Source organism: Microtus pennsylvanicus, chromosome 1, assembly GCF_037038515.1.
Source record: "Microtus pennsylvanicus isolate mMicPen1 chromosome 1, mMicPen1.hap1, whole genome shotgun sequence".
Classification (NCBI taxonomy): domain Eukaryota; kingdom Metazoa; phylum Chordata; class Mammalia; order Rodentia; family Cricetidae; genus Microtus; species Microtus pennsylvanicus.
In genome coordinates this window covers 13197765-13210158 of record NC_134579.1, presented here as the reverse complement: position 1 = coordinate 13210158, position 12394 = coordinate 13197765, and positions in this window count along the sequence as shown.

Below are 12394 nucleotides of genomic sequence, written 5' to 3'. Positions count from 1 at the left end.
AGGCTCAATGTCTTTTCTTTATGACTAAAATCCATGTATGAGTGAGTACATACCATATTCATTTTGGGGGACTGGGTTACCTCACTCAGGATAGTGTTTTCTAATTCCATCCATTTGCATGCAAAATTCAAGATGTCATTGTATTTTAATGCTGAGTAGTACTCTAATATGTAGACTTGCCACAATTTCGAATTAATTAAAATATTATACAGGTATATGAGGCTATGGGTAAGCTTCCTGTGTGTGTGTACTGGACTGAGAATAATGGTTTTGGTAGATTCTATATTAGATTTAAAACATGAATAGCTATTTTTGATTCAAAATTAATTTTTCCTTGCAGAAATACAAAGGATAGTTTGTTATGCTGACCTTATATACTGCAATGCTGGCATACATAGGAGTTTCACAATAGCCTACAATGGAGTATAACAAAAGTTTATTTATCTGGGGATAAACTCACAGAAAGAGTAGCAATCTACAGTTCTCAGCATATGCTTGGAACTGGAAATAAATCCAGAAACCAAGAGGCCCACGCATTTTTCATCTGCATTTATAGTACATGAGACCATGCCCAAAGTGGGTCTGTATCTGAAGGACTACTGGCTGAAGGAGCTCCCACAGCACCTCCTCCTCTTGTATAAATAAGAGAGTGCTAAGCCTAATATAAAACTATATACAGTAAGAACAAATATCAAGTGTTGTTCAGGGAAAAGAAGAGGCAAAAATTGTATAAATATACAAAAATTTATACCAATGTAAATTGTCTATAAATAATAGCTCACAAGTATTCTCACTATTAATCACTGTTATTATTAGTGTGAGTAAGCTCACACAAATCTACCTATTATCCTATTCCATCCATTTTCATTTTTTTCCCAAAAGAGATCTCTGAGCCTACTTTATTTCCACCCCAAACCCTATGCCAATTATAGACAACCACTCAAAATGTCCTTAGTCCTGAGGACAAACTTTGTTTGAAGAAAAGATGTTGTTTTCTATAATTACTTTCAGGGGGCAATATTCTTTCTATGAGATCCTGTAAAAAATAAAATGATGATTAAGTTTCAAGAATTCTCTCTGGTATAATTGCAGATAGTCTCTGAGTAGTCGCTAGGGTTTTTCTGAAGTTCTTATTTGAAGTTCTGGCCAGAACGATGTAACAAAGTACACTATGTCAGCTAGCCAATTTGGAAGCATCTTAAGCAGTTTGTTACCCTAAACCAATCTTAAAGTGGTGTTATCAATATAATAACATCATATCAACTATGTGGAATCTTTGTTGTGGATCACCATCTTCTTCCTGGAAACTTCAGGTATTACTTCAGAAAAATTTATTGTTCATTGTGGAAAACATAAACATCATTCATATAGATGTATATTCAATAACAGATACCACAGAGACAAAAATAGGTATGGGGAGAAGTAAAAAAAAAATGAAAAGCAGGGTTTTGATAATAGTAGTCCCTAAATTTTATCTTCCAATGTCCCATACCAAGAGGCTTCTTGATGTGGGATTCCCTTCTGTATGCTGTGAATACCATTGGTTAATAAAGAACTGTCTTGGGCCTGTGCAGGGAAGACTAGAGAGAGATAGGCAGTGTAGTAAAATGAGTGGCTTCCTGCCACCCGACTAGCTTAACCCTGAAATGATGACACAGAAACTGTATTCATTTAAATACTGCCTGGCCATTAGCTCTAGTCTCTTATTGGCTAACTCTCACATCTTGATTCCACCCATTTCTAATAATCTGTATGTCACCATAAGGACGTAACTTACCAGGAAAGACTCAGCATGTCTGATCTGGCAGCTTCATGGCAGAATGCTCTCTGCCTGCCTTCTTCCTCTCAGCATCCAGTTCTGTCTTTCCCACTTACCTAAGCTGCTACCCTATCAGAAGGCCAAGGTAGTTTCTTTATTCAACCAATGAAAGCAACACATAGAAAGAAGGCCTCCTACACCAAGGCAGGGAAAACTAAACTGAATGCTGGAAGAAAGAAGACAGAGTCAAGAAATGCCATGTAGCTACTGCCAGGAGTAGAGGCGAACTTTACCTGGAACTTTATCCACTAAGCCACAGCCTTGCAGAAATTCACAGATTAATGGAGATGTGTTAATTTAAGATATGAGTTAGCCAGAAATATTCCTAAGCTATTGGCCAAACAATATTGCAAATAATATGGTTTCTGTGAGATTATTTTCCTATTGAAAACCTGAATAAGTGTCAATGTGTGGTGTATATATTTTAATGTTCTAAATTCTACAAATTGGAACACACCATCTGCCAGATTTCATTCCTTTGAGTACCCTTTAGGTTACTTCCTACAGGTAGTGGTATTTTTGTTATATAAAAAACCAAGTAGGACAGACATCTCCTTATAATCTCCTTAACATGTCATGTAATAGAAAAGTCCTTTTTCAAAACCATTTCTATTGACAGGATATTTTTATGTAATTCAGAGGTCCTCCACACATATCTAATCAACAATAGATCAATTTCTGCATTACCTTGTGTTAGAGGACATGGCAGACACATATGGGGTTGTATGTGTGTTATGTATACAGGACAAAGCCAATTTTTGATCATATCTTGAAACTGAATAAATAATGAAGTCAATTATGTATCATCCAGCTTCCGAATTATGGCAACTACAGAACTTTCTTAACACACCATGTTTAATAGAAATGCTTGAAATATCTGAACAAATTATGCTTTTCTCATCTAGTTTTTGCAGCATTGTTTTTCAAATCAAAGATTTCATGTAGGAGGAGACCACTTGAATGTCCTGGCTGCCCAGAACCAAAACGACTACACAGACATTATATTAATTAAAATAATGTTTGGCACATTAGCTCTAGATTCTTATTGGCTAACTCTTATATTAATTTAACCCATTTCTATTCATTTGTCTATTGCCATGTGGCAGTGGCTTACTGGCAAAGATTCAGCATGCCTGACTCTGGTGGCTCCATGGCGTTTCTCTGACTCTGCCTTCTTCCTCCCAGCATTCAGTTCCCAATGCATGAACATCCAAAGAAAGGAAAATATCATTTTTGATAGACTGAAAAAATAAAATTATTTGTATACACCAATTGTCTAATCTATAGAATAAAAATAATCCTTACATAAATTTCAATGGTACTTTTGACAGAAGGGGAAACAGTTAGGTTCACATTCTAAAAGATCCCAAACGGTCAAAGCAATTTGAAAAAGATAAAGGCTAGAAACTCCATATTTCCTGATTTCATAGTATAATAAAGAGTTAAAATATATACCTACTACTATACTGACATCAAGACCGTCATGCAATTGAATGAGACAAAATAGGCAATCCACAATCCACACAAAATTGCTTGATTTTATAAAAGGTACAAAAAGTTGCAATGGAGTTAGAACACCCTTTAGAAGCAGTGTTGGAAAATTTAATTTCCTCATAGACAAAAATGATATTTGATGTTTCCTTCTATATACAAAAATATTAAAAATGGACTAAAGTGAAAACCTAAGACATGAAACTACTAGGCAAAAATGTAGAACACAAAAAATTCTAGGAATTGGCATGGAATTAATATTGGAATAATATTTTGAATATGACTGCTAATACCCAGCCAACAAAAGCAAAAATAGGAAAATGGGATTGCAGTAGTCTGAAATGTCTGTACAGAAAAATAACTAACACAATGAAGAAATAAACTATGCAGTAGATTAAAATGTTTTCAAACTATGTATCTAATAAGGAATTAATTCAGTAAATGAATTAATTTAATTTAAAGGTTGACAACCTGAATATATATTTTTTCAAAAAAGAAATAGAAATGTCAAACAGGTACACAAAAGCATGTTACATCACTGCACATTTGAGAAATGCAAATTGAGCCAGATCTGGAATCTGATAAAATACCCACATAATGCAGTAGAAAGATGCCCAGCCAAAGATGCAAAGAAAGGAGATCATTTATGAATTTCTATGAGAAAAATGTATTAGTACAAACACTGTTGAAAAGTGTAGCGATTTCTCAAAACATTAAAGTTGGAGCTACAATAAGATCAACAGGTGTGGTAGTTCATACTTATTGCTAGGCTTCCTTAGCCTCCTTATTCCCCAGGGAAAGGTGAGTGTGCTATCTGCCTGGTCCACAGCCCCACAATACAGGACAATCAGACGTGATAGGAAATCAAGTCAAAGGAGGAACTTAGTTTATGACTTTGAATGTCAGCTTACATAGGTTAAGTGACATCATGTGATGTGGGCATCACATGAGAGCCAATGAGAGACATTCAAGCCTTCCCTCTGGCTGGAGGGGCATCTACCTAGATTTTGCTGTCTCATTTTCACTCAGTTCCCTCAAACTCGAGCCAGACTTGTCTCTGTCCTATAGGCCTCAAAGTAGAGGCCCTCAAATAATTTTGGCCCAACATTCTTCCCCTTTTGTTTTATATTCCACCCTCTACCACAGTCACCAAGCCAGAAGAGCCCACTGAGGAGAGAGTACAGGTCAGTGACATCCCAATCCAGAGGTTCAGCCTGGGTATTCTCAAATTGAGAGTTTATCCATGGTTTGAGATGTATCAACCCTATCATAATGTACTTAAAGGGCCATGAGTTGTACCTGTTGTATCTGTTTTCAGAATGCTTGTTTCAGCCTTTGGAGAACACATGGGCCATAAAGACAAAACAATAAACAAATAACCATCAGCCCAATTAGGGAAGAGATGTGTGTGGTAAGCCATGGGAACCAATTAAACCAGGTCTCATAGGAGGTCCTTGACTTAAATGAATCAATAACTTTTCTTAACTCCTCTAGGGTTCTTATAACTATCCCAGAATGGTCTGCATAGAAGCAACATCCTTCCCCAAGTGCCCTGCAAATTCTTCCTTGTTCTATAAACAGCAAGTCCAAGCCTCTCCAATTTTGTAAGGTTTCCCTTGCTAAGGAATCCAAAGACTTTTGTTAATTAATGTAATGCAGTCTTTGTCTTTTCTAATTATGTCCAGCCCAGTCTTCTCACATTCCCTGAAAGAGCAATAGTAATCAGGAGTCACCCCCCACCACCACCAAAGTTTCTAATATCAGAGGCAATCTGGTTGCTTCCTGGGCATACATTAAAGGGTGTCTGCAGGAGGTCATGTCTCCTAAGGATATGAGAACACCCAGGCTCATTAGGGTAAGATGCCTCAGGTAGGGTGCACCTCTGAGAGCCTCTGCATTCAGGTCTCCCTTTAATCCCTGGAATCCAGTCTCCCACATCCCAACTTCCGCCAAATCACAGAGGTCAAACATCACATTAGGCCATCATGTCCAGGGTGTCATCATCTGATAAGTCTGGTTTAGAATCCCTCCAAGTGACAGTGCTTGACAGTTTCCACATCACCTTCTGTGGTTGGTGGGGTTTGCAGCCTGGACCTTGATCCCCATGAGAAAACACTCCATGGCATCTCTCTCTGCTTTTCTTCTACCAGCATTCAGTCCAGTTTTCCCTGCCTACCCAAGTTCTACCCTATCAACAAGCCAAGGCAGTTTCTTTATTCACTAACTAATAAAAGCAACACATAGACAGAAGAACCTCCCACACCAGAAATCAGTACTTCAATATTGTTTGCTGTGACCAAACCATGAATTAAAATACAGTGTCTACTGAGGAATGAATGGTTGACAAAAATAAAATTATTCAACCTTAAGGCATTGTGCCTTTGTGATTAAGAATCTGCACTGCTCTTGAAAATGACCATAGTTCAGAGTTTGATTGCTAGCAACTGTATTGAGCATTTTACAACAGCCTTTAACTCCAGTTCTAGGGGAATATGATATCCCTGACCTCCACAGGAACCTGTACCCATATGTACATCACACACAACACACACACACACATACACACACAACACACAACACACATACACACACAACACACATACACATACAACACACAACACACACATACACATACACACACAACACACACACATACACATACACACACAACACACACACATACACATACACACACAACACACACACACACACATACACACACACACACACATACACACTTAACATTAAATTTTAAAACAAAGCAGGAACTAGAGATATAATTCTGTACATAGATCTAATCTACATGGGAAGTAGAAAAAGAAAAGATCTCCTGAGTAAATTGAGAGCATGGGCCTATGGGGAGAGTTGAAGGGGAGGGGAAAGGCAGGGAGGGGAGCAGAAAAAATATATGGGCTCAATAAAAATCAATTAAAAAAAAAGAAAAGAAAGAAGAGTACTTATTCTTTTTCAGAGGACGTAAGTTTGGTTTTTAGCATTCATGTACTGGAATTCATAGCTGCCCGTAATATTCTCTCTGTGTGTGTCTCTCTCTCTGTCTCTGTCTGTCTGTCTGTCTGTCTGTCTGTCTGTCTCTCTCTCTCTCTGTCTGTCTCTCTGTCTCTCTGTCTCTCTGTCTCTCTCTCTCTCTCTCTCACACACACACACACACACACACAAACAAAGATAAAATTTAAGGAAAGAATTTTTACTATGTGTATAGCATTAACAAACTTGAAAGCTTTGCATTAAATAAAAAACCCAGGACATAAATACCTTATGCTTTCACTTGTAGATGGGAATGAAAAAGTTGAACTCACAACAGGGGATTAAAATGGTAATTGCCATGGGCTTGAAGTGGACGAAATGTGGTGATGTTGATTCATACAAAGTTTCAGTCATGCAGAACGAAAAAGTTCTGTTCTGACATATAGGATTCTGCCTATAATTAATCATACTTACTTTTTATAGGGGTTATATGCTGATAAATCCATCATACTTTGACAATGCTGTAAGGAAAAATTTCACACACTGGACCTAACCTAACATAACCTACCAAACAGAATAGCTAAGCAACACAGTGAACTGTGGAGTTTTAGTTGATTACATGTCCTCATAGAAGCAGTGGCTCTGTCCAGTGAGTATTGGACCATATGTATCCACTGGTGTGGAGGATTGATACTATTCTTCAGTGTGTGCTTTCTATCATACCCAGTCACTTTTGAACAATCAAAGTAAATACTTATCTGTATATAGATTCAAATAATCCTAGATAAGAAACTACAGTAAATTACATTGCTAAATCTTTTTGAGGCTATAACTTAATACCTGACTACATAAATATGTACACAAATGGCTACTATGGGAGGCAATGAGACTGTTGATTAGTTTGATTGTGCTATTTCACCATGTGTGGGAATTAAAAAAAAACACCAAGTATTATACTTTAAATATATGTAATTTTTACATTGACTGTACTTCAATAAACTTGGGAATAGGTAAAAGTCAACAAACGTAAAGAAAAACAGTAAACATAAAAATTTTGAGAACAGTGACTGTCCTAAGAGGGAATAAGACCTTCTCGTTCCAGACTTTCTCTGTGAACAGTAATGCAGAAGAACACACCCACCCTTGATCCTTATTTTTATTAAATATACATATTCAATTTCAAACATTGGAATGAACACCCTTTAATTCAATAATGTATGTGCTCCTTTGGGGAAAGTTTACATTCTTGTATAAATGAAGACTCATTTTAAAATCAATATGGAAGCTGAATTGCATTTATTTTATTTCTTGATTTTTGCCAGCAAACTTCTAAGAGTGTTTATATAAGGAGAATGTATTTCAATTTGTCTTAGAAATTAGATTATGTCATTCTTGCCTTTTAATATTTTACTGTTCCTCATTAGAATGTGGCCCCATTTCAGAGTCTTTTTCTCTTTGGTTCTTCGTGAACATGAGCTTAAACCCTCTTCAGAAATTCTAAGTTCAGGATGAGTTGCTTTGTGCTTTATTATTACTGGCTCATTTCACCTTCTCTGCTTAGCCAGCCAAGTCTTTGATTTCAATTGGAATATTGGCCGCTCTGGATCCCATTATTTTGCGGTATCATTTGTATCAATTCTTTAGCTCTCAGGGTCGTTTTACTAAATGCACTGGAAGCAGAGAAATCTTCAGCAAATTCAAGTGAGGGATAGTTCATTTTCAAGGCTGCACTCTCCCTGTAGTTCCCACTGTAATTGCTGTTGATTATTTTTATGTTGTAATGAAGCAATAATGATCAAAACAGAAGACATTTCTTAGGGATTCACGACTGGCTGACTTTGCCTCAGGTCATTAACCCCATCATTAATTCCCCTGAAAATGCATTGTGTTATGGTCATTATTGTTAATAACAGGCTGCATGAAAACATTTACACATACTCCGGAGTAAAACTGTTGATTATTTTCTGCTAGTACAACTCTTATGATTGAAAAACTTGAGTAGAAAAAGTGATAAAGAGAAGAAAATGAATTATTGTTCAGCAGAGGAGGATGATACATATTTAATGTATGTAATTTATCATGTCACGTATGACACATGTATACAGATATTTATCTATGCAAAAGTTGTATATGAACATCTTAGTAGACATCTTATATTTTTAGCTGTAGACCACACAGACATACATTCTCGTAACTTATGAAAAACATTACCAGTAAGTTTTAGACTTTCATGGCAGCCACTTTTATTCATAGCTGCTTTCTTAATTATGGAAAAATACTGAGCAAATGTACTATTTTTCTTCTGCTACATGCCAGTTTCTTTTTAATGCCACTGAGAGAATGAATATGCACAAATTTTTCTGTGAGGGCTAGAGAGATGAGCCAGCTGCTAAAACCATCTGCTGCTCTTACAGAGTACCTGGGTTCTAGTCCCAGCATCTACATGGCAGCCCATAATTACTCCTGTCTCCCATTTCAGGGAAACTGATGTCCTCTTCTGATCTCAGGGTGCATATACATACAAGCAGGGAAAACATTGATGCACACAAAATAATATAAAATAAAAAACTAAAGTGCTTTTATTGAAGAGAATTTCCCTATTCAGTAACTAACCAAATATCCACATCTTTGTAGCAATAGAGGATGACGTGGGCAGAGCTTTTTATTTTTTGCCATAGTTACAAAGAATTTTATTTTCTAAAAACCATTTGCATGTGTCCATGAGTGACCATAACGTGAGTACAAAAACTGTTCTAGTAAAATTAACTCCGTTCCTCACCCTAACCTGGCGCTCAACAACCTAGACTCCCCTGTAACGTTTCAAGGATCATTCTAACCAGAGGATGCTGATGAAAACTTCGCCATTATTAAGCTCCCTGAAAGAGCAACCATTCCCCACAGGACTGAGAAAAGGGGCCAGGAGACTACTAAGTGTCCAATTGGAGCAAAACCCAGAAGCCCCATCTTTCCTGTCCTTCACTGAAAATGCCATGTGTCTGTGGCTGATCTCAGTCCCTTCTGAAGTTCAGCTTGCTGAGAAACATAGCTTCCAATAATTAGGAATACTGTATTTTATAATATTATGTCATTGGCAATTACTATTTCATGATTTTTTTTTCTTTACAGTTTCCCTATTTAAATCTGAAGTATGAGGGAAATTAAACAAAAGGGGAAAGGGCTGGCCAGGAAATACTCCAGGTATTAAACTGTATGAATGTAATGGACTTAGGGGAGCTATGATGCTATAACTGGAAATGTCAGGGACTGTACACATGTAAATTATTAAAAATTAGCAATGCCAAAGAAATTCGGAGAAGCTGTTTTTAACCATAGAGGTGCTAGAAAAAAAGTAAACCAAACTATTTGTCCCAGGGGCCAATTAGTAAAATGTGAATTAGTAGAAAGATCTATCCAAATTTTTCAGTAATTTAGCTGAGGTAAATCAGCTGCAGAACATCAGGAATAGAGTCGGAATTAAATACTTTTCTCTTGTGTTCACATGAATTCATTCCAGAAAAACAATTACTGTTATCCTTTTGAAATTTGTTTTTTGTTTGTTTCCTGAAGAAGCCCACACGATGACTTTCAGTATTTGCAGTACTGGTGACCGTCATCCACCTCTGCTGCCCACAGTGCCCAGATTATGTAGGCAAACATTATCCTACTGTTTCCATGAGGTAACTTTTTGGACGTGGTTAACATTTTAACATGGAATAATGCATATTTCCTTCCATATCACAGCTGAGCCTTGGCCAAATAGTCAAGGCTTTAACAGAAGCAAGACTGACTTCCTGTGAGGAAGAGCCTGCCAGCAGGCTGCGTTTAAGCTCCAACTGCAGGTTCTGCTGCAGTCCTTAGGTCTCCAGCCTCCTCTGCATTTTTTATTCATTTACTATGTATAATTGTGTGAGTTAAGGCTTTAGAATAATTTTCTTCGCACATCCCATCAGTTCTAGCTCTCTGGGGCAAACTGACCAATACAGATGGGAAATAAAAATGGAAACAGGAAATTGTGTGAACAATCAAAAGCATGTAGGGCAAAAAGAAAGTGATTTGAAGGGTAGAGTCCCATCCTGAGATGAACACACACTGCTCTCCGAAACAAAGTAATATCTCAGGGTTGAATGTGCCGCTAATATAAACATATAGTAACATTTTCTTAGTGCTCCCTTTTCTGACAGTGGGAAAAAATACTTTTTTTAAAAAAAAAATTACCTTTAATTCACCTATAATTCACTTAAAAAGATATTCAAGAAATGCTTTTTCAGAAAAACATTTTCAGGAAAATATAAATAAATGATTTGTGCATATATATATATATGCACACACACACACACACACACACACACACACACACATATATATATATATATATATATATATATATATATATATATATATATATATATGGAAATGATTGTAAGGTAAACTTGGAAGCTGGTAAAATGCATTTTTGAGACAAAAATCATACATAGCCCAGGGTGGCCTTACACTCGCCAAGTATTGGAAGATTGCCTTGAACTCCTTAACTACAGTCTCAACCTGCCTTGATTTCCTGAGTGCTGAGATAATAGGCACACAATACCATGCCTAGAAAGCTGTCTATCTTCTATGAAATTTAATTTCTTTGTGGGGAATAAAAGGGAAAGCATTTTAACAACATAGCATCTTTCTTGGAGATCCTATATTATTTTAATTACATCTAATTATGTACACAGGTGTGCATACACACACACACATACACACACACACATGTTCAGGTTCATGTCATTCCAGTCTACTTGTAAAAGACTTCATTATATATACTATTGTTTTTAATACATCACCCACATATACACCATAATTAGTTCTGCATTTGCTTATTGTTTTTTCTTCATTCTGCTTCCATCTTAATATTAGCAAAGGTTTCCTTAAGAACAGAGATCTGCAGGTAAAAGAATCAGATGGTATTGTCCAGAAAACAACCCAGGAGTCTTTATCCCTAAATTTGTAATCAAAAGACTTGAGAAAGGCAAGCACAGACAATAGCAATTTGGCATTCCACCAAGTTTGGGTTATAAACATGCCACCTTTTTAAATAATGTACTTAGCAGCCAGAGACCCTTTTCTGCATACAATATATATACACACACACACACTTTCTCAAAACATTGAACCTAGCAACCCATTGGCAACCTAAGACCCCCAGTGAATCAAACTACAAATGTAACTCTTTTATATGATTGATATAAGTTAACAACTCCATAATAATGCCCCTTTTCTATTCAGATACCTAGAACACATCAAACACAACAGTAATTATTAACTAATTAATTGGTTGATTAATCAATCACATGGACCACTGTCACTATTTTTTTTTCTATTGGTTTTTCAAAACAAGATTTCTCTGTAAGTTTGGAGCCTGTCCTGGAACTAGCTCTTGTTGACCAAGTTGGCCTTGAACTCACCGAGATCCACCTGGAATCACCCTACCCAGACCCCGACACCAGTAACAGAAAGATTCTGTCTTTCTAGAAAAAATGATACTAGCAACATTACTACTATCTCTTTACCCTTTATATTAGTAATGATGTATTAGTATTTGACTGTATCCCTAATAATAGACTATTGTTTCAAATAGTGCAAAGAATGTATGAATGAAGCCTTTTAGACAGAAGGCAAAGTGTAATAATGGAGGAGACTCAGGACTCTTTTTGGCAAAATTCTTCCAAACATGCTTGTTCATAGAAAATGTGGCTTTGTCTTCAAGGGGCATGCCCTAAAATCCACCTCAGTTGGTTCCTGTGGGTTAACATGGGAGGAAGTGTTCCGATTTTCTGAAAGCCTCTTTGAATGCGGCCACCTGATGAGTTTCCTCTGAAGTCTCCTCAGGTGCAGAATTTAAGAATGGATGGTAGGAATGACACTCCTTTGCAATAAATGCAGAGAGCAGATGCTGCCTGAGGAATTTCTCCCCTGCGATTATTTCACAGAAGGAGAAGTTGCAGATTTCATCCTCATTATTTTATTTTGTATAGTGCCTTTTACAAGAGCTCAATTTGATAATTTTATCAGGAGTTATGGTAATTATCAATTAAAACTGAAGTATTATTCAAGATA